Source organism: Mirounga angustirostris, unplaced genomic scaffold, assembly GCF_029215605.1.
Source record: "Mirounga angustirostris isolate CCGP_5_RB_7025 unplaced genomic scaffold, mMirAng1.0.hap1 SCAF_8, whole genome shotgun sequence".
NCBI classification, from domain to species: domain Eukaryota; kingdom Metazoa; phylum Chordata; class Mammalia; order Carnivora; family Phocidae; genus Mirounga; species Mirounga angustirostris.
In genome coordinates this window covers 144267399-144284948 of record NW_026991716.1, presented here as the reverse complement: position 1 = coordinate 144284948, position 17550 = coordinate 144267399, and the positions used below count along the sequence as shown (strand labels likewise).

Sequence of the window (17550 nt, the reverse complement as noted above, 5' to 3'; positions counted from 1 at the left end):
ATACCGCGCGCTTACTTCCTGCAAGGACCGCTCCAGGTGACCCGCCTTCGACTGCCAGGCTGTGGGGACAATTTTACCACAGGTGCGAGTGAGGTTTTCAGGAGAGGATCTTCAAACCACTCCCCGTGACCTGCCCTACCTGCAGGAGACTTTCGCGTCCTGAGGGAAATTCACGGCTCTTCCCCCTCTTCTCCCAGTTCTCTGTAAAGCACCCCTCTTTGTCAGAGGCACACTATGCCCATTAGATAACCATGCTGTCCCCTTTTCTGGAGCACGTGACACGGAGGACCGCAGGCGCACACGCACGTGCGCACCTGTCACCTGGCCGGAGACCCTGCAGGAGGGTCCCTGAGCGGAACCCACCCAAGGAGCATGCCTTCATTTCTACGGTGCTTCTGGGGTGAGGACTTACAGCCCCGCGGCCAAAGGACCTTGCTCCCCGGGCTGTTAAGTCTGGTCGGTGATGAGAACATCCCCGTCTCCACCCAGTAGTGACCGAGCCTGAGAAAGAGCTGAATGGACAGAAGGGACCGTCACACTGCACTTCAGGGACATGACACGGGAGGCTCAGCAGGGACACAGCCCCAGCGCAGGGCCGGCATCGGAGAGAGCCTCTTGCCGTCCCCAGAGGACAGGGACCTCCCTGAGGGGCGCGGCCACCGGGACTGTAGCCCCACGATGGCCAGCCCGTGCCTCGGGGTTTGCTCATGTCTGCACCCAGGCAGGGGCACAAAGCCACAGCAGATGCCAACTCCAATCCCTGGCAGTCCTCTGTGTCTGCACAACGGGCCAGGCTGCCATTGGGCTAGGGCCTCAGCTTACCCAGCAGAGCCTCGTGGCAGAGCTGTGCCCTCTGGACGGCCGCCACCACTGCGGAAAGACCATCCTGCAGGTGCTCCCGGCAAGTTCTGAAAACCTCCAGAGAAGAGGCTCGCAGCACCTTCATGTCTCGCTTCAGGTTCTGGACCACAAGAACACACAACCGAGATGATGTTATTGATCACATCACACCATATGGAATAGTCATGTAAGTGTCTATAAAATAAGAACACAGCCACACAGATGACACAGCCATGCATGAATCTCCCATGAACTAAACCCATTTAGAGCTGAAGGTCTTAAACGTTAGAGGGAGGACAGCTTTCTGTCCGCTGCGGACTTCCTCGTGAGGCCGGCCGGGCCCCAGTCCCCACGCCACCCTCCGCATGCAGGAACAGGGCTCTGGTCTCTTGTCCTGACTGCGATTGGGGCCACACTGTCCTGAGCACATGGCCAGAGCCATGATGGCCCCTGGGCGTGTGTGACCCACGTCCAGGTGCACCTGCGAGAGCATTTAGGCAACTCTGGGGACAAAGGAGCCGATAAGCGGTATCCCCCACGTCAGGGGCTCTTCCTTCTGGGACACTGTTTGGCACAAGTAGACAAGAGGCCCAGAAGGAAGGAGCTGATGTCCTGTGGTCTGACATCTAGCAAGCGAATCACAAAACCCCAGCTGATCTGAGATACATGTCCTTGGATTCTTACGTCTTTCTTTTCTGTAAAACGGAGACCGTTTCCGTATGTTTTGGAAACATTCTGATAAAATGTCCATACGGAATTGAATTACAGTATCTTTAGTACATGGGATGCAGATAAAGTCCCACACTTCCGTCAGAGATGGACCCCTTCCACTGAGCTGTAAGAGGACAAAGGATTAATCCTCCGTAAATCGATTCTACACACACTCCCGCAGTTCGTGGGGAGGAAAAACAAGCCTCTCAGGGCAGACTAATCATGTTTACAGATGGCGTTTTTGCTGTTGTCATAATGATCTTTTTTTTCCCTTCTAATTTCTGACCCGGTCACATTGTTTGCAACAAAAGGTGAACAATGCTCCTAATCACATGATGGTATAAAAATACCCCGCACCACGTGGCCCTGGAGCATTGCCAGGAGTGCTAGGGCCACGGCCACGCCGCTTCCGACTTTTCTTTCCAGATGGCCCGGCAGGTCACAGGACCTGCTCCCCGGTGACCACGGTGATGTGCGTCCTGGTTAACCTGACCTGCATAAAGCCGTCTTCTACCATTTGACACTGGGATAAAGAAGAGGACCACCCTGCCTCCCAGTGTATCGGGAGCAGGGCTGTGTCCCACGGCCCGGCCACGGCCACATGGAGCTTCTCCCTCCCGCGTGGGCTCAGGACCCCAGGCCTCCTGTTCAGCAGGTGCCGCAAAGGAGGCGAGCTCCCGCCGTGGGCGCCAGTGAGACACGTTGGGCGTCTGCCTTGGCTCGGTCATGATCCCGGGGTCCTGGGCTCGAGCTCCATGTCGTTGGGCTCCCTGCTCCGCGGGGAGTCTGCTTCTCCCTCTGCCCCTCCCCCTGCTGGTGCTCTCTCTCTCTCTGACAGATAAATAATTAAAAAAAAAAAAAGAAGGCCACGTGGGTCAACTGTGCTGGAAGATCCACTACTGCTAACCGAGGAGCTTTGCCTCCTTACATCGGGCTCCTTGTAACCCCTTAAGCGTAGGTCCGTCCTCACGGGCATGAGGTCCACAGTCTCACCAGAAAACCAGTGCTGTGAGTTACGGACACAAGCGTCTGCCATGTAAATAGAGCTGCCCCTACCTGAACTTGGCAGCGGAGCTGGGGTGCGGCCGGGGCTGCGCTTCTCCGCGGCGGGTCCCGCTCTCGGCACCGGGAGCAGAGCCCGGCGGCCGCGCTGCCGCCCTTTCCAGTCATTCCTTGGTACTGTTGTGCAGAAGAGAATAAAAGACCAAAGTCTCAACACCTCGGAGCAGGTGCGCTTTCTCTGAGGGGAGACTATTCACCCAATGTCCGCTGAGCCCCACCTGCATGCAGGGCCTGCACGGGGTGGGGGGTGGCACGGGGACCAGGGCATGGGGGGTGCGGCACGGGGACGGGGGGAAAGGGGTGTGGCATGGAGACGGGGGCGCGGGGGGCGCAGCACGGAGACGGGGGTGTGGGGGGGCATGGGGACGGGGGGGGCACAGGGATGGGGACGGGGGCACGGGGGGGGCACGGGGACGGGGGCACGGGGGTGCGGCACGGAGACGGGGGCGTGGGGGGCGCAGCACGGAGACGGGGGTACGGGGGGGCACGGGGACGGGGTGTGGGGTGGCATAGGGATGGGCACGGGGGCGCGGGGGGACACGGGGACGGGGGCGCGGGGGGGCGGCACGGGACGGGGGCACAGGGGGGCATGGGGACGGGGTGCGGGGGGGCACAGGGACGGGGATGGGGGCGCAGGGGGACACGGGGACAGGGGTGCGGGGGGGCACAGGGACGGGGGTCACAGGTAGGGCTGTATGGACAGCGGGTGCAGGGTGGCCGAGGCTGAAGGCATCTGCGTTGGCAGGTGCTTAAGGGCCCAGGTCGTCTGGCCGATGCAACAAAGGAGAGAACAGTGAAGGGGATGGGGGTGACGGGGAGGCCGTGGGCCTCGTCAATGATAAGGTCACTGCCTGGGTATTTTCTTCAGGGCAAAGCCAAGCCAGCGAAGATTTTCAGGACAGATACTTGTTCAGGATGATGGCTCTGGGACCTCAGGGGAGAAGGGGCTGAGTCAGGACACATTCAGGGACAACCTTGGTACGTCTGGGAGGTGACGCGGTGGGACGAGACAGGGGCCACTGCAGCTCCCAGGTCCCTGGCCTGCGTGGCCAGCTGCGGAGGGGCCATAACTCAGGTCCCAAGGAAAAGGTGATGTGTTTGGGTTTTTGCTTCATTTTGGTTTGTTCTCCACGGTGTTTGAGTGTCGATGCTTTCACGCTGTGTCCTTGCAGCTCATAAATAACGGCAGATGGTCTCCCCCTCCGCACGCAGCCGTGCCTTCCCATTTGGTGAAAACACGCAGCCGAATAACAGCCGAGCGCCGCATCGTTGCCACCGCTGCTCAGTAAGACTGACTTTCCATGAACCGACCGCGTATCCTGACATGAAGCTGCAGGGCGCACGTGCTCACTTCACGAGCAGGAACCGGCTTCTCTTCGGGAGGAGCACAGAGGCGGAGGATGCAGGCCTCCCCACATGGTGGGGTCAGCGTGGGACACGCCGGTCTCCGATGCAGGGCCCTGCAGCGAGGAGGAGGCCTGACGGGTGCAGGGCTCTCCCGAGTGTCTGCGCCTGATGGGGGACGACACGGAGAGTGGCAGGGACGCCAGCCTCGGAGACGGGCATGCCTGGAACAGGAGCTGCTGTGGAGGCCAGGCCAGGCCATGGGGTGAAGCACCCTGAGGACTGGTGCTGCCTGAGCATCGGGGGTCAGGGGGCCCCGCCCGGCTGCCACACGTGAGTTTCTGGGTGTTTGTTCCTCACTACGATTCCTCTACAGCAGGGAACAGAGGCGAGGCTGCCGTCAGCTGGGCAGGGCTGGCCCCCCTCTGCACCGGGCGGGAAGCCAGCCCTGTAGATCCACGGCTCCGCATTCTGCAGCCCATCCCACTGCCGCCGTGCCCACGACTGCGGGACAGTCCTTATCTCATGGAGGTGAGCTCGGAAGGAACACGACCTGGAGGCTCAAGGCCCTGCTCCTGGCTGACAGTCATGCAGGCCTGGGTCACGCCTCTGGTGACAGGAAATAAAATAAACCAGCTAGCAAGTTCATGTAATGAGGCTCATTTGCTCGGGAGCTTCGGACTGAATTCCACTCAATACCTTGAAAGTAGGAAAGCACCATGATGGTAAATGAATTCTGTCCAAACTATCCGACGAGGGAGCCGCGGAGGGGGACGGAGAGTTCTGTGAACTTTGAGCAGCATTCCATTCCCTTCTTTCACTGGTGCTCCAGGACCGGAGAAGTCCGCTAAATGCCAGAGAGGAGAGAGGAGGCGTGTTCGTGCCTCGTGGGCCAGACCTGCCTGAATGGCCAGGGGTCTGCGCTGTCCCAGTGCAGCTGAGCCCACATTCCTCCACCCCCGGTGCTGAGGCTTCACGCCGGCTCGCATGGTTGTTGAAACCAACGTCTTCCCTAGACTCCAAACTGTGAGGCTGGGTGTTTTCTTTCAGTCAAAGCTTCTGACTGTAAGGCTCATGAAACCACATCAAGCAAATTCTTTCCGCGCCAGGACCAGGGTGGACGCCCGAGCTACAGTGAACCGGACACAGAGGTAGCAGGTGGGAAGGGCCCCCTGGTGAGGCTGGAGAATCTAGTACTTCTTGATGGGAAATCTTCACACTTAAGAGAACCGACACGACAGGGAAGCTCAGGAGAACCCGCTCATCCGCGGGATGATAAAGACGACAGAGAACACGCGGCACAGCAGGTGCCGGGAGCCGCGTGGGCACGGACTTGAAGACGGACTAGAGCTCAGGGACATCACGCAGTTCACTGCCTCTACCCCTCAGGCGGCGAAAGACAAAACTGAAGCAAAATGAAGGCCCTCAACTCAGAAGGCTCAGATTCTCTCCGGAAAAAAAATAATGTACATATAAATATCCAGACCTGTATTCCAAAGTCTCCGGTACTGACTGTATGTCCAACAGGAATTCAAAGGGAAATGGAGTAGAGCGACCGAGTCTGGCACACGGGACGTGGGGCTGCCTGGCTTCCAGGGCCAGGCTGGTTTGGCAGAAACAGACAGAGAGCCGTGGGCGTCTAGGGAGAGTGGGCAGCAAAGCTGCGTAAGCATGAGCACACGGCTCTGGGGAGGCGCTCGGACGCGCTCTGGGAGAGACACCGGAACAGGGACAGTGTCCGAGGGTCGGAGGGGCTGCAGCGGAGCCGTGACCGGCCACTCTGTGCAGAGAGGCCGGTGGACGGCAGCTCTCGGCAGAGCCCTGCGGGCCGCCCGTCTCCATCCCAGGCACACGGGCGGGCGGGAGGCGTGGGCCCCAGAATGAAGATGTTCTGCTTCATAATCATCAGAAATGACTTAGAGGGACTTAGCATACAAATGCCAAAAATGTTACAGGCTATGCCTAATGATCTTAAATGTGAAACAAAATGTTTTTAATTTCATCTTGAGGGTGTTCAGAAACACTGCTGGAGCTTTGCGGTAGCCCTCACCGACGGAGGGTCGTGAACTCCACGATCCCACCGGCCCTGTGCCTCTAGTCCTGCAGCGGGGGGGGCGGGGGGCAGGACCACGGCGCGCAGGCTGTCCGTCGGCTCCGGGGTTCCTGCGGCCAACCCAGACACCTGCCACATCCGCCGCCGACCATCCGTGCCCCTTGGAAGCGCTGTGGGAAGGTTCTGGTGCAACGCAGAGGAGATGTGCTTCTGGCCAGGGCTCTGGCCAGAAGCGCCGGCAAAATGAACCAATAAATGAATACTTAATTTAGGAAGCAGTACGAACAGCCCTAACTTAATCTACAATTTAGTGCAACTAAGTTTGGTTCAGTGAAACTTGGACGGGTTGTTCGAGGAGTGACAAGAGCTTGAAGACTGGGTTCTGCCGTGAGGCCCTCAGGAGAAATCTGCAGGGGTCACAATTTAAAGATGAGGAACTCAGATGTGCATAGCTTTCCAAACAAATGACCACCGCCTGGGAGTCTTGGGACAACACAAGGGCATCCACTCACGGTTCCAGAGGCCAGCGTTGGAACCCAGAGGCTTCGGGGCAGGTCCGCCCACCTCTCTGGCTCCTGTGGCCACCGGGCGCCCTGGCTGTGGCTGCGTCCGCGCCTCTACGGATGGCCCCTGCGCCATCCTCACATGGCCTTCTCCTCCTGCAGGGACTGCCGTGGCATGCGGGGCCCACCCGAGTCTTCTGGGGGCTGCAGCGGCTGGCCGTGCGAGACCAAAGTGGACAGGCTCCCACCTGGCGCTCTCCTCCGCGCACCCTTCCTTCGAGGTGGACAGCTGCTCTGGGCCGAATCACGTGAGCATCTGTGCCAGGACGCCACAACTGGTCTGGAAGTGGGGGAGGGCAGGGGATGAACCCGAGTGGCACGAGGGTCTTTGGGGGGCAGGTGTAGGGGGTGTCACGATGGCCGGGCAACCACGAGTGGACTGAACGCCCACTTGTATGCTTCAACTGGGGGGAAGTCGTGTTTGTAAGTTCGACCTCAATGAAGGGCAGGCACCTCACTAATTCCTGACTCACTAGATACTCGTGAGCACGGGGATTGAAGCTCATGCATTACAGGAGGCCACCTCAGTGGACGGGAGAAAGGGAAGGCCCGGGACGGGCTGCAGCCCTGAGCCCGGGCAGGACTCAGTCCAGCTCCATCTGCCAGACGCAGGGGGGCACTACCTGGGCCAGTCTCAGGTGAAGAACAGCATTTTCCGTTTCCAGTTCAACTATCCGCTCTTCTTTGGCCTACAACCAAGGACAAAAAAGGGACATTATCACCATAACTGATACTCATCAGTAAGCATTCCATCCTCAGAGGGAAGCCAGCACCGGCATCAGGGACGAGCTGCAGGGGGAGTCAGCTGGAGTGGGGGCGGCTTCTGACGCGGGTGGGCACCCCCCTGCCCCACGTCTACAACCCTTACTCCAAGGGTGGTCCCCAGCAGCAGCATCTGGGGGCTTGCTGGAAATGCAGAATCCTGCATTATGGCACATAAATTATACCCCAATCAAGCTGCTGAAAAAGTCCCACCCCAAATCTACCAGAGTCTGCATTTTAGCGAGAGCTCCAGGTGACCTATATGCAAGTTAAAATCTGGAATGCACCAAAATCAGCATTTCTTTCCTTGCATTAACTCATATTCAAAAACTATCTGTTAGAAATCTGTCATGTGCCAGGCACTTGTCTGGGTGCTGTGGACATAGCCGTGAATGATCAGGTGCAGGGTTCCCATCCTCATGGGGAGACGTGGAAGAGCCAGTGCGTGGGGTAAGTGAGCTGGGGAGGCGACGCCAAAGTTAAATCAGTGATGTGGGTTCAGAGGCAGGGCGGCTGCCCAAGGGTGAGGAGGGCTGGCAGGCCAGCGAGGAAACCGGAGGAAAGGGACAAGCCCACGCAAAGGCCCTGAGGCAGGAATGAGTTTGCTGAGTTGAGGCGCAGAGAAGGTGAGACTCTGGGGAGGAGGCTGGGATCGGGGAGGAGGGACGACAGGGAAGAAGGGAGTGTTATCTGCAGGGTTTTAAGCAGAGGAGTTTAAATATGAGCTATTTACAGTAAACGCTGAGCAAGCCAGCCCCTGGAGGTCTCGGTGGACAGGAAAGCACGGGTTTCTGGGAAAGTGGCCCAGGGGCCGTCCTTTCTGCAGGGAGTCCCTCCCCAAGCCCGCTGATGTGCAGCTCTCAGAGAACTGTGATCATTTCGGGACAATCTCTTTGTGACTGGTTATAAAACCAGAAACCTGGCTGTCATCTGGATTTTGTTACCATGTTCAGTCAATTTTACCTCTTAAAAAAAAAAAAAACCTCGAATATTTCTGCAGAAGTCCACTTTGGGCATCCAGCAAGATGCCGCCCCTGACTGCAGTGCTATGGAGCTGTGAGTCACTTGCAGGCAACTCACCGGCCCACGTGTGCAGGTCGGCGGCTTTGGTATCCTCACAGTGGTGCCACCGTCACCGAAAGTAGTCTGAGAATATTTTCATCTCCCCAACAGGAAACCCCACCCCTGACGACCCCCAACCCAGCCCGAGGAAACCACTGATCTACTCTGTCTCTATAGATTTGCCATTGGACATTTTGGATCAACGGAATCACAGGATATGTAGCCCCTTGCGAGCGGCTTCCTTCACTGGGCACCTTGTTCTCAAGGCTCAACCAAGTCATGGCGTCCTTCCAGAATTTTATTTCCTCTCATTGCCTGATCATATTCGACTGTAGAGCTGTGCCACATATATTTACCCATCCATCAACTGCAGGACATTCGGGCTGTTTCCAGTTTTTGTTATTCTGAGTAGTGCAGCTATGACATTCCTGAACGAGTTTTTGTGGGACACACGTTTCCCTTCTGCCTGGGTGTAGTCCTAGGATGGGAACCGTGCGCGGTACCTCTGGTTAGCATCTGAGGAACTAACTGCACACTCCCACCGGCAGTGCGTGGCAGTTCCAAGCTGTCCACACCCTCGCCAAAACTCCCCATCTGTCTCTCTGAGCACGGCTGTCCGAGTGGGTAGGAAGTGGCGTGTCATTGCAATTTGATCTGCATTGCCCTGATGGCTAATGCTGACCATCATTTTCAATGTGCAAGTCATGCAATCCTTAGTTAAGTTTCTTCCAAAGCATTTTATTATCTTCGATGATAATGGAATTGTTGTTTTTCTTTTTTTTTTTTTTTTCATTCCTATGAAGTAGAAATACAGATTTTTGCACCTGGATCTTGTATCCTTCAACCTTGCTGAAATTACTTACTAGGGCTAATAGGGTTTTTGGAGGATTTCTTAGGATTTTCCATATATGAGATCATGTCATCTGCAAACAGAAATAGCCTTCTTTCCTCCTGATATAGATACCTTTTCCTTCTGTCATCTTGCCTAACCACACAGATGAGCACGTCCAGGAAGATGGTGAATGGATGTGATGAGAGCGGGGCTGTTCATCTTGTTCCTTTCACCTTATGCGTGTCAGCTGGGGGGTTTCGTGGACATCCCTTTATCAGCTTGGGGAGTCACCATCTGTTCCTAGTTGGTTGAATGTTTTCATCATGAAGTGGAGTTAACTTTTGTCCAATGCAATTTTCTGGATCTATCGAAATGATCATGGGGTTTGTCCTTTCTTTTATTGATACAGTCTATCACATTAACTGACTTTGGAATGCTAGACCATTTGAGGGATGACTCCCACTTGGTCATAGCTATAATCCTTTTTATATACCACTGGATTCAGTTTGCCAGTATTTTTTGAAGATTTTTACATCTATATTCATGCTGTTTTCTTGTGTCTCCCTTTTTATTTCTGTGAAGTTGGTAGTAATGCCCTCTCTTCTATTCTTGATTTTATTAATTTTATTTAGTCAAACTAAGGGTCTGTCAGTTTGGTTCATCTTTTCACAGAGCCCCCTCTGGTTCTGTTGATTTTCTGTATAGTTTTTCCAGGCTCTGTTGCACTTGTTTCTGTTCTAGTCTCTGTCGTGCTTTTATTTTGCTGGCTTTCAGTCTTGCTTCACGGCTTCATCCAGTGTCTTCAGGTGGAAGTTTAGGGTGTTGATCTGAGAACTATCTTCTTGTTTAAAGTAGGTGTTTACGTCTATGAATGCTCCTTCGGGTGCTGCTTTAGCTGCATCCCATAAACTTGGCTATGTGGCATCTTCATTTTCATTCCTCTCAAAATATTCCCTGACCTTCTTTGTGATTTCTTCTTTCATCCACTGATTATTTAGGACTGTCTTATTTAATTTTCACCTATTTGTGAATTTCCTAAATTTATTTTTGTTATTAATTTCTAACCCCCCTCTCTTGTTACTGGAGAATATACTTTATATGCTCTTTATCCTTTTCCATGTGTTCAGGCTTCCTCTGCAGCCGGCAGGTTGTCTAACCCAGAGAGCACGTCTCAGGCATGTGGGAAGAGTGTGTCCTCCTGCTACGTGGGTGGGATGTTCTGTGCATGTCTGCCTGGTCGGGTTGGTTCAGGGGCGTTGTTCAAGTTGTCTGTCTTCCTGCTGGTCCTCTGTCCAGTCTGTCCATTACTGAGAGTCGGGAGGGTGGATATCTGTTGCTATCATTTTTGAGTTGCCTTTTTCTTAGATTCTGCCAATTTGGGGGCCATGTTGTTAGATGCACATATAATTTTCCTATCTTCCTGATGGAGTGATACTTCTATCATGAGCAAAGGTCCTTCTTTATCTGTAGTAACACTGTTTTCATCTGAAAGTCTATTTCGTCTGATATTAGTATAGTCACTCAGTCTGCTTGAAGCTGATGGTGGCATGATGTCTTTTCCCACCCTTTTGCTTACAACTACTTGTATCTCTGAATCTAAAACATGTCCCCTGTAGACAGACAGCATGTGGTTAGATGTGGCCTCTTACCCAGTCTGACAGTACCTGCCTTTTGACTGACAGTTTGTCCACTTACATTGAATGTCACTGATGTGGCTTTATGCCCAACATTTCACTTTTGTTTTCTACGTGTCTCGTGTCCTGTTGGCTCCTCATCTACTGTCTTCTTTTGCATTAAGTGGATATTTTCTGGGGTGAAATCTTAACTTCTTTGATGACCTTTTCCACTAGTTTTTGAATAATTTTCTCAGTGGTTCCTCGAGGGCTCACCTGTACTTTGAACCTGGAACAGTCTCCTTCACATTTACAGTCCGATTCCTGTGAGATGCAGAAACATGCCTGTTGTGGCTGACGTGTTGGTACCATTACACATCATGTCATGTGTGTTACAGATGTAACAATCCCGTGTGATCACTGGTCCTTTACATAATTTCATGTTCATTAAAGAGTCTGAGAAGAGAAGGGACAGTAAGTATGTATTTATGGGGTTTGCTCTGCCGGCCCTCTTCGCCACTTCGACTTCTCTTCACTTGGTCCTGTGCATTCAAGCTACCATCTGTTGTCATTGCCTTACTCCAAGAAAACTGCCTCCATCCACCTCCTTTGTGCTACTTTTCTCAAATACATTACATTTCTATATGTTATAGTTTCAACAATACAGTTATACATATATTGTTTTACATAATTGCTTTCTAAGTCAGTGAAAGAAACAAAGAGAACTACACCTTTCTTCTGTGTTTTATAATTACCTGACGGTCTTTACTGGCATTCTTTGTGGATTTGTGTTTCCGTGTAGGAACTTCCTTTGGTATCTCTTAAAAGGCAGGCCTGCTAGCAACACATTTTCTGCAATTTTGTTTATTTGGGAATGCCTTTATTTTGCCTTCATTTTTTAAGACAGTTTTGCTGGATGTGAGATTTTTGGTTGACAGAATTTTCGTCCTTCAGCACTTTGAACATGTCACCCACCGCCCCGAACTCCACTGACACTGATGAGAGTCTGCTGACAGTCATGGTGAACTGACACGACAAGTCGTTCTTCTCTGTTTTTCTCTTTATTTTTACAAAGTGCAGGTGGATGTGGATCTCTTTGTATTTATACTTAGTGGAATTCATTAAGCTTCTTTTATGTGTACCTAAACTTCCAACAAATTTGGGGAGTTTGGGTAATTGTTTCTTTGAATATTTTCCCTGCTTTCTTGCTCTCCTCTCCTGGTGCTCCCATGACAGATATGCTGGTGTGCTTACAGGTTTCACACCTTTTCCAGAGGTTCTATTCATTTTTCTTCTATTTTTCTGTTTTTAGGATTGCATAATTTCTACCAATCTAAGAGTTTGCTGATTCCTTTTTTGTCTATTCAAATCTACTCTTGAGTCCTCTAGAGAATGTTCCCATTTCAGTTATCTTCAACTCTAAGATTATAATTAAAAAAATAATTTCTAGGTATTTCTTGATATTTTCTATCTGATGAGAAATTAACATATTTTCCTTCACTTCTATAATGCAATTTCCTTTAGTTCTTTGAACATATTTATAATGACTGCTTTGACTTATTAATTTCAACATCAGGCATTCTCATGGGCAGTTCCTGTTGTCTGTTCCCTGCTGTGGATGAGTCTCACTTTCCTGTTTCTTTCATGTCTTACAATTTTTTGTTGAGAACTGGACATTTTAGGAAATATATTGTAGAAACTTTAGTGATGCCTTTCCCCCACCTGCAGTTTTTGTTGTTGTTCTTGTTGTTGTTTTTGTTTTTTGTTGCTACTTGTGTGCTTTGTTGAGTGATTTAGCTCGCCTCTTCCACAGAAGTCTGCCCAACCCCTGAGGGAAGGACACAGCTGCGGGCATGCACACAGGCACTGGGAGACTGCAGTTTAAGCAGGGCTCTTTTTAACCGCCTCTCCCCGATCTCTGTTACTCTGTCTCCCTTGGTATCACAACCACCGCACTGATTATTGATTGCCTTATTGTTTTCAATAATGGCCTGGGCCATAAATTTCTCCACTGTCTGGTCCAGTTAAACTGGGGCAGGGCTACTTTTGGAAGCCAGTCTTTGATATTTGTCCTAACCCCAGGCTCTTCTTAGCCTTGAGTGAACTAGGTGGCCTATTAGGTTGTAGCTAATTATGGGCTGTATCCACCCCCCACACACACACACAATTCACTTGTTGAAGTCCCAAGTCCAGGACCTCAGAATGTGATTGTATTTGGAGACAAGGCCTTTAAAGGGGTGATTAAGTTAAAATGAGGCCACTAGAAAGGGCTCTAATCCAACCTGACTGGTGTCCTTATGAGAAAAGAAGATCAGGACACAGAGGGCACTCCAGAGACACCCACACAGAGAGGAAAGACCACAAGAAGGCAGCCACACACAGGCCAAGGGCTGAGGCCGTAGGAGAAACCACCCCTGCCTATAACTTGGTCCCAGATTTCCAGTCTCCAGAACTGAGAACATGTTTCTGTGCTGCTCTGTTACGCTGCCCAAGCACACGTTAATAACTGCTTTTAATGAAGGAGAACTCTTGTTTCTGAACTTCCCCACAGTGTGTTTGGAGAAAGTTCCTTTGCGAAGAGCTTCAGAGCTCTCTCTTCTTATGGGCTGCCTCTCCCCATGGGCTAAATCCCCACTCTGGGCACTGGGCAGGGCTGTGGCCTCCGGTCTTTTGGCTGGCTTTCTCACTATGAAACCTTTGTGCTGATCAACGGTGGAAAGAGCAATTGGGATCCCAGTATTCCTGGCCTCTGTTCTGGGGTGAGGCCTCTGTCATACGAGTGGGGAACCACATGAACCCCCAAGCCTCCACCCCACCCACTGGTGGTGAGATACAGTGACCCTAAGTCAGAAGCTGAGGAGAGGGGGAGCCCCATCTTGGATACACACACCCAGAGTGGACCTTCTGTCAAGCTGAGCTCAGCTGGTGGGAGGGAAGGAGCCACAGGCTTTCACTGTTCTTACAGAGATTTTTAGCAGATTTTTTGCATAAATGTTTCTTCATGTGATGTATGCCCTTAGGGCCATTTCTAGGGGCTTTACACCATTTTCCTATGATATTCCCCAGATGTGCTTGTTTTGCTTGGGAGCAGGTTCACAGAGGTCCTCGTCTTGCCATCCCAGCAGTCCTGCCCTGCACCTTCTAACTCCACCCTACATCTTCATGCTTGTCCTTCAAGTAGGACTTGCTATGAGTGACATTTTCAAAATGCGGATCTAACTGTATCATCCCCCTCTTAAGATCTCTTCACTAGCCTTTCCTGGCCCTCAAGACAAAGAAAAACATCCTTAGTCCTGCTTGACCCTGTGTGGGCTGCCTTCCTCCCACCTCTCAGCCTCCACTATCCGCTCTCTCCTGTGCTCTGCCAGTCTCCCAAGGCCCACCCCGCCCGCCACACACACACCATGATAAGGTTGTTCTGTCCTTGACCCTCAACCCCGCTGCCAGATGGCAGCCTCCCATCCCAGCAGAACTCAGCTCCATTTCTGCCCCCAGGGGAAGTCCTCGACTGGGATTCACCCAGACCTGTTGCACTACAGACCCTAATAAGACCATGTACCTCCCCTCTGTAGTATTATCTTGGGGCCACTTTGATGGCTTACATTTATTGTGACTATTTATTCCTTTATTCAAGGCTGTACTCCAAGAGAGCAGGGTTGTTGCTTAACCACTGTATTCCAAAATTTAGCACAGTAAATAGTAAACGCCCAGTAAGTAACGGGAGGGCCCTGGGCGGATGACACAGGTGCTCAGATGAGGGGCATGAGGTCTCAGGTGTGGGTGGGGTGAGGCCCAAGGGGGACTACAGATGAGGTCCTCGCACCCTATAGGGCAGAAGGTAGAAGATGATGGGGCCTCCACCCCCAACGCGGTCTTCTGGCGCCATCACCCCAACCCTCCCACGCTGGCCACACCCCCAAGGCTCAGAGGCAGGAGGGGAGGGGGCGGTCAACCGGGCCAGTGGGGCTGCAGGTGTGGCCGCAGCTGCGCTCACCTGCCCCTGCTCACCTGCACCTGGCGCTGCAGCTGCCTGGCCCACTGCTCCAAGAAGCGCCCCCGGCGGCGGCCCTGCGCGGCCATCACCAGGCCCAGCTCTCAGCCACAGAATCCGCGTGGGTGGGCAGTTTGCGCCCCGTGGTTCCCACGGCGACGGGGTCAGGGGACTGCCGGGGAGGGGGGAGGCGTGGGGAGGGGAGCGAGCGGCTGCATTTGAAGACCCTATCCGAAATATCGTGGGTGTTCCAAATCCCATATAAATGACAAGCCTCTTGGGTGGTACGAACTTAACTTCTGTCCTTCCCTTTTTACATCTGCCAAGTGACCATGGCTTCCTTTCCCATAGGAACGTTGATCTGTGGGGTCCACACACAGGAACTCAAGTCAGCATCTGCTGCCTCACTGAACAGATCCGAAGGAACAGGCAAGGCAAGGCGCCACGTTGCTGCGAATACGCCGCATCCTCCCCCACAGCACACTCCTCCGAAGCTGCCTGAAACAGAAATGACAAAGACAGGCGCGGAGTTGGGGCTCGCTGGGCAGCCGGGAGGTGCGAGGCCTCCTTCTGTGCTGCTGGGGGCTGGCAAGCTCCAGCACACCTGTGATGCACACACGTGATGCACCATGTGTGACGTGTGTGTGCTCTGCACACGGATAGAGCGTGACCCCTCCTAGAATAGACGCCCCGGGGCGCCTGGGCACGGGGACAGGCCGGCCGCACTGGCCGGATGGCAGGGTGCTGCCCGCCGGCCCGCCATGTCCCTCCCACCACTGCACCTGCCCGAGGCACGTCTCAAGGCATCTGCTGGTGCCACATCCACCGGCCTTCCTCCGAACTGGCGCCTTCAGCACGGTGGGTCGCGGCTGCGGGCAGAGCCTAGTCCTCCCTGAGGCTGACCCCAGCTGCAGGCCGCGGGGAAACGACACGCTGGGTTTCAAAGGCTTCCTACGAAAAAGAATGCGGACTCCTGCGTGCGCACGGTTTGTACCGACCGCATAGTGCCAGGTAGTTTTCGGACATCTGGGCTGAGTATGGATATGCTGAAATTTACTTCCCGTTTGCCTTTTCTCTTCCAACGCGGCTGCTCAAGAACGGAATGTCCTAAGTGACCAGGGGCGCTGGACCATCACCTTTACCGGGAGAATGCGGAGAGCTGTTCCAGGGGATGAAGTGGGGGTTGGTTAGCGGCTGGCCTAAGTGCTGTGTTGCGGTCCCGTGATGCCCCCAAGCCCGGCCTCCCACCCCTTCCCGCGCTCTCTCCCCGCCGACCAAGCCCCGTGCAGGCAGCTGCATGAGGGCCGTGAATGTTCCTCCAAAGCGTGAGGCCCTCCTCCCTGGTGCCCTCGGCTCCCGCGATCCGTGCCGAGGTCTCCTGACGTCTGCGGGTGGCAGCCTCTCTGCCCAGCAGTCTCCTCTGCCTGCGACAGCCCCTCCTCTCAGGAGGGAAGCCATTTCCGCAGAGGGCGTGCCAGCAGGAGTTAGATGGGTCCTCCTGGGCAGAGTGCCCGGTGCACCTCTGTGTACAAACCGAGAGGAGCCGTGCTCACTTAACTGTGGACCCCTGCCTTCCCACATCGGCTGTGGGACACTTGGAGCCCGCGTCCCCACTGGCTGACACAGAGCAGGCACTCCTGAGTTGTGTTTGTGAAATAAAGTGGGAGAGAAATGGACTTTTATGTTTGGAGTTGTACTCGCATCTTTTGCGGCGCCATGACTTTGAACAAACTGGATGAACAGCTGTGCACTGAAACCGGTCACTCGGCATCTCTTCTCCTGGGAGACTCCCTGCTGCAGGTGACAGGGGCATGGAGATCCTGAAGGTACGACTCGGCTTCCCACGCAGGGCACTGGCATGGCTCAGTCGGTTAAGTGGCCACCTCTTGATTTCCGCTGGGGTCACAATCTCCAGACGGGGCCCTGAGCTGGGGATGGAGCTTAGACTGTCCCTCTGCCCCTCCCCCCCAAAACCAAGTCAGCTCCCCGAGCAACAGAGCGGCGGAGATCATTTTCCCATGGCACACGCTAGAAAACCCTGCAGGGCCTGCTGCTGTTGTGATGTCCACCACAGAAAGCCTCGGTAGGGTAGACTCCTTACTTCCACGAGGAGCAACAGAACTGCGGTCCTTGAGACAACCTGAGTCAGTCTCTAAGTTTCGGTCCTCCCAAACTTTAAAGCACCTTTCTGGGCATTAAAAATACATTACCAGCGAATATCCTCATTCCAGTATATAAGCAGCTGGTCCTACCCAAAGGCCACCCTGAGCTTCTGCAGCCCTAAGACATTCCCTCCTTCAGGAAAGCCCTTCTTGAAATTCTGGGGCCGCTCCTTCACCCAGCACGCCTGCTCCGGGGCCACAAAGGAAGGTGGACTGGGCACAGGGAACACAGGAGTCAGCACTGGGGAGAGGCAGGCCCCCGCCAGGTGCAGCCAGGGCCCCCCCAGGTGCAGCCAGAGCGCCGGCTCCCTTCTCGCGCCACCTGTGTGCTTTCGTGACCGCCTCCCATGAGCCACCTCAGGCGGATCTTCGTTGCTGACGCATCGCCAGCACATCTGACCCACACAACTTAGTAAGTTCCGGTGTGCTTAAGAATCCAAGAGGCAATGAAGGGACCGTGTGAGTCTGTATGACCACGGGGTCGGCTGACGTGCCCAGCAGGTCGTGGAGCCGGAGTGGGCATATGAGCGTGGGGGACCACGGCAAGAGTGGCCC

At 53.9% G+C, this 17550-nt stretch overlaps 1 long non-coding RNA gene across 1 annotated transcript; it reads left to right on the top strand.

Annotated features, from left to right (window-relative positions):
- Positions 1 to 4178: 4178 nt before the first annotated feature.
- On the top strand, positions 4179 to 15304 carry LOC123836831 (uncharacterized). Its single transcript, XR_006789084.2, has 3 exons — positions 4179 to 4290; positions 6676 to 6821; positions 15185 to 15304. It is a non-coding gene; the product is annotated as an uncharacterized LOC123836831 (long non-coding RNA).
- The last annotated feature ends 2246 nt before the right edge of the window (positions 15305 to 17550 follow it).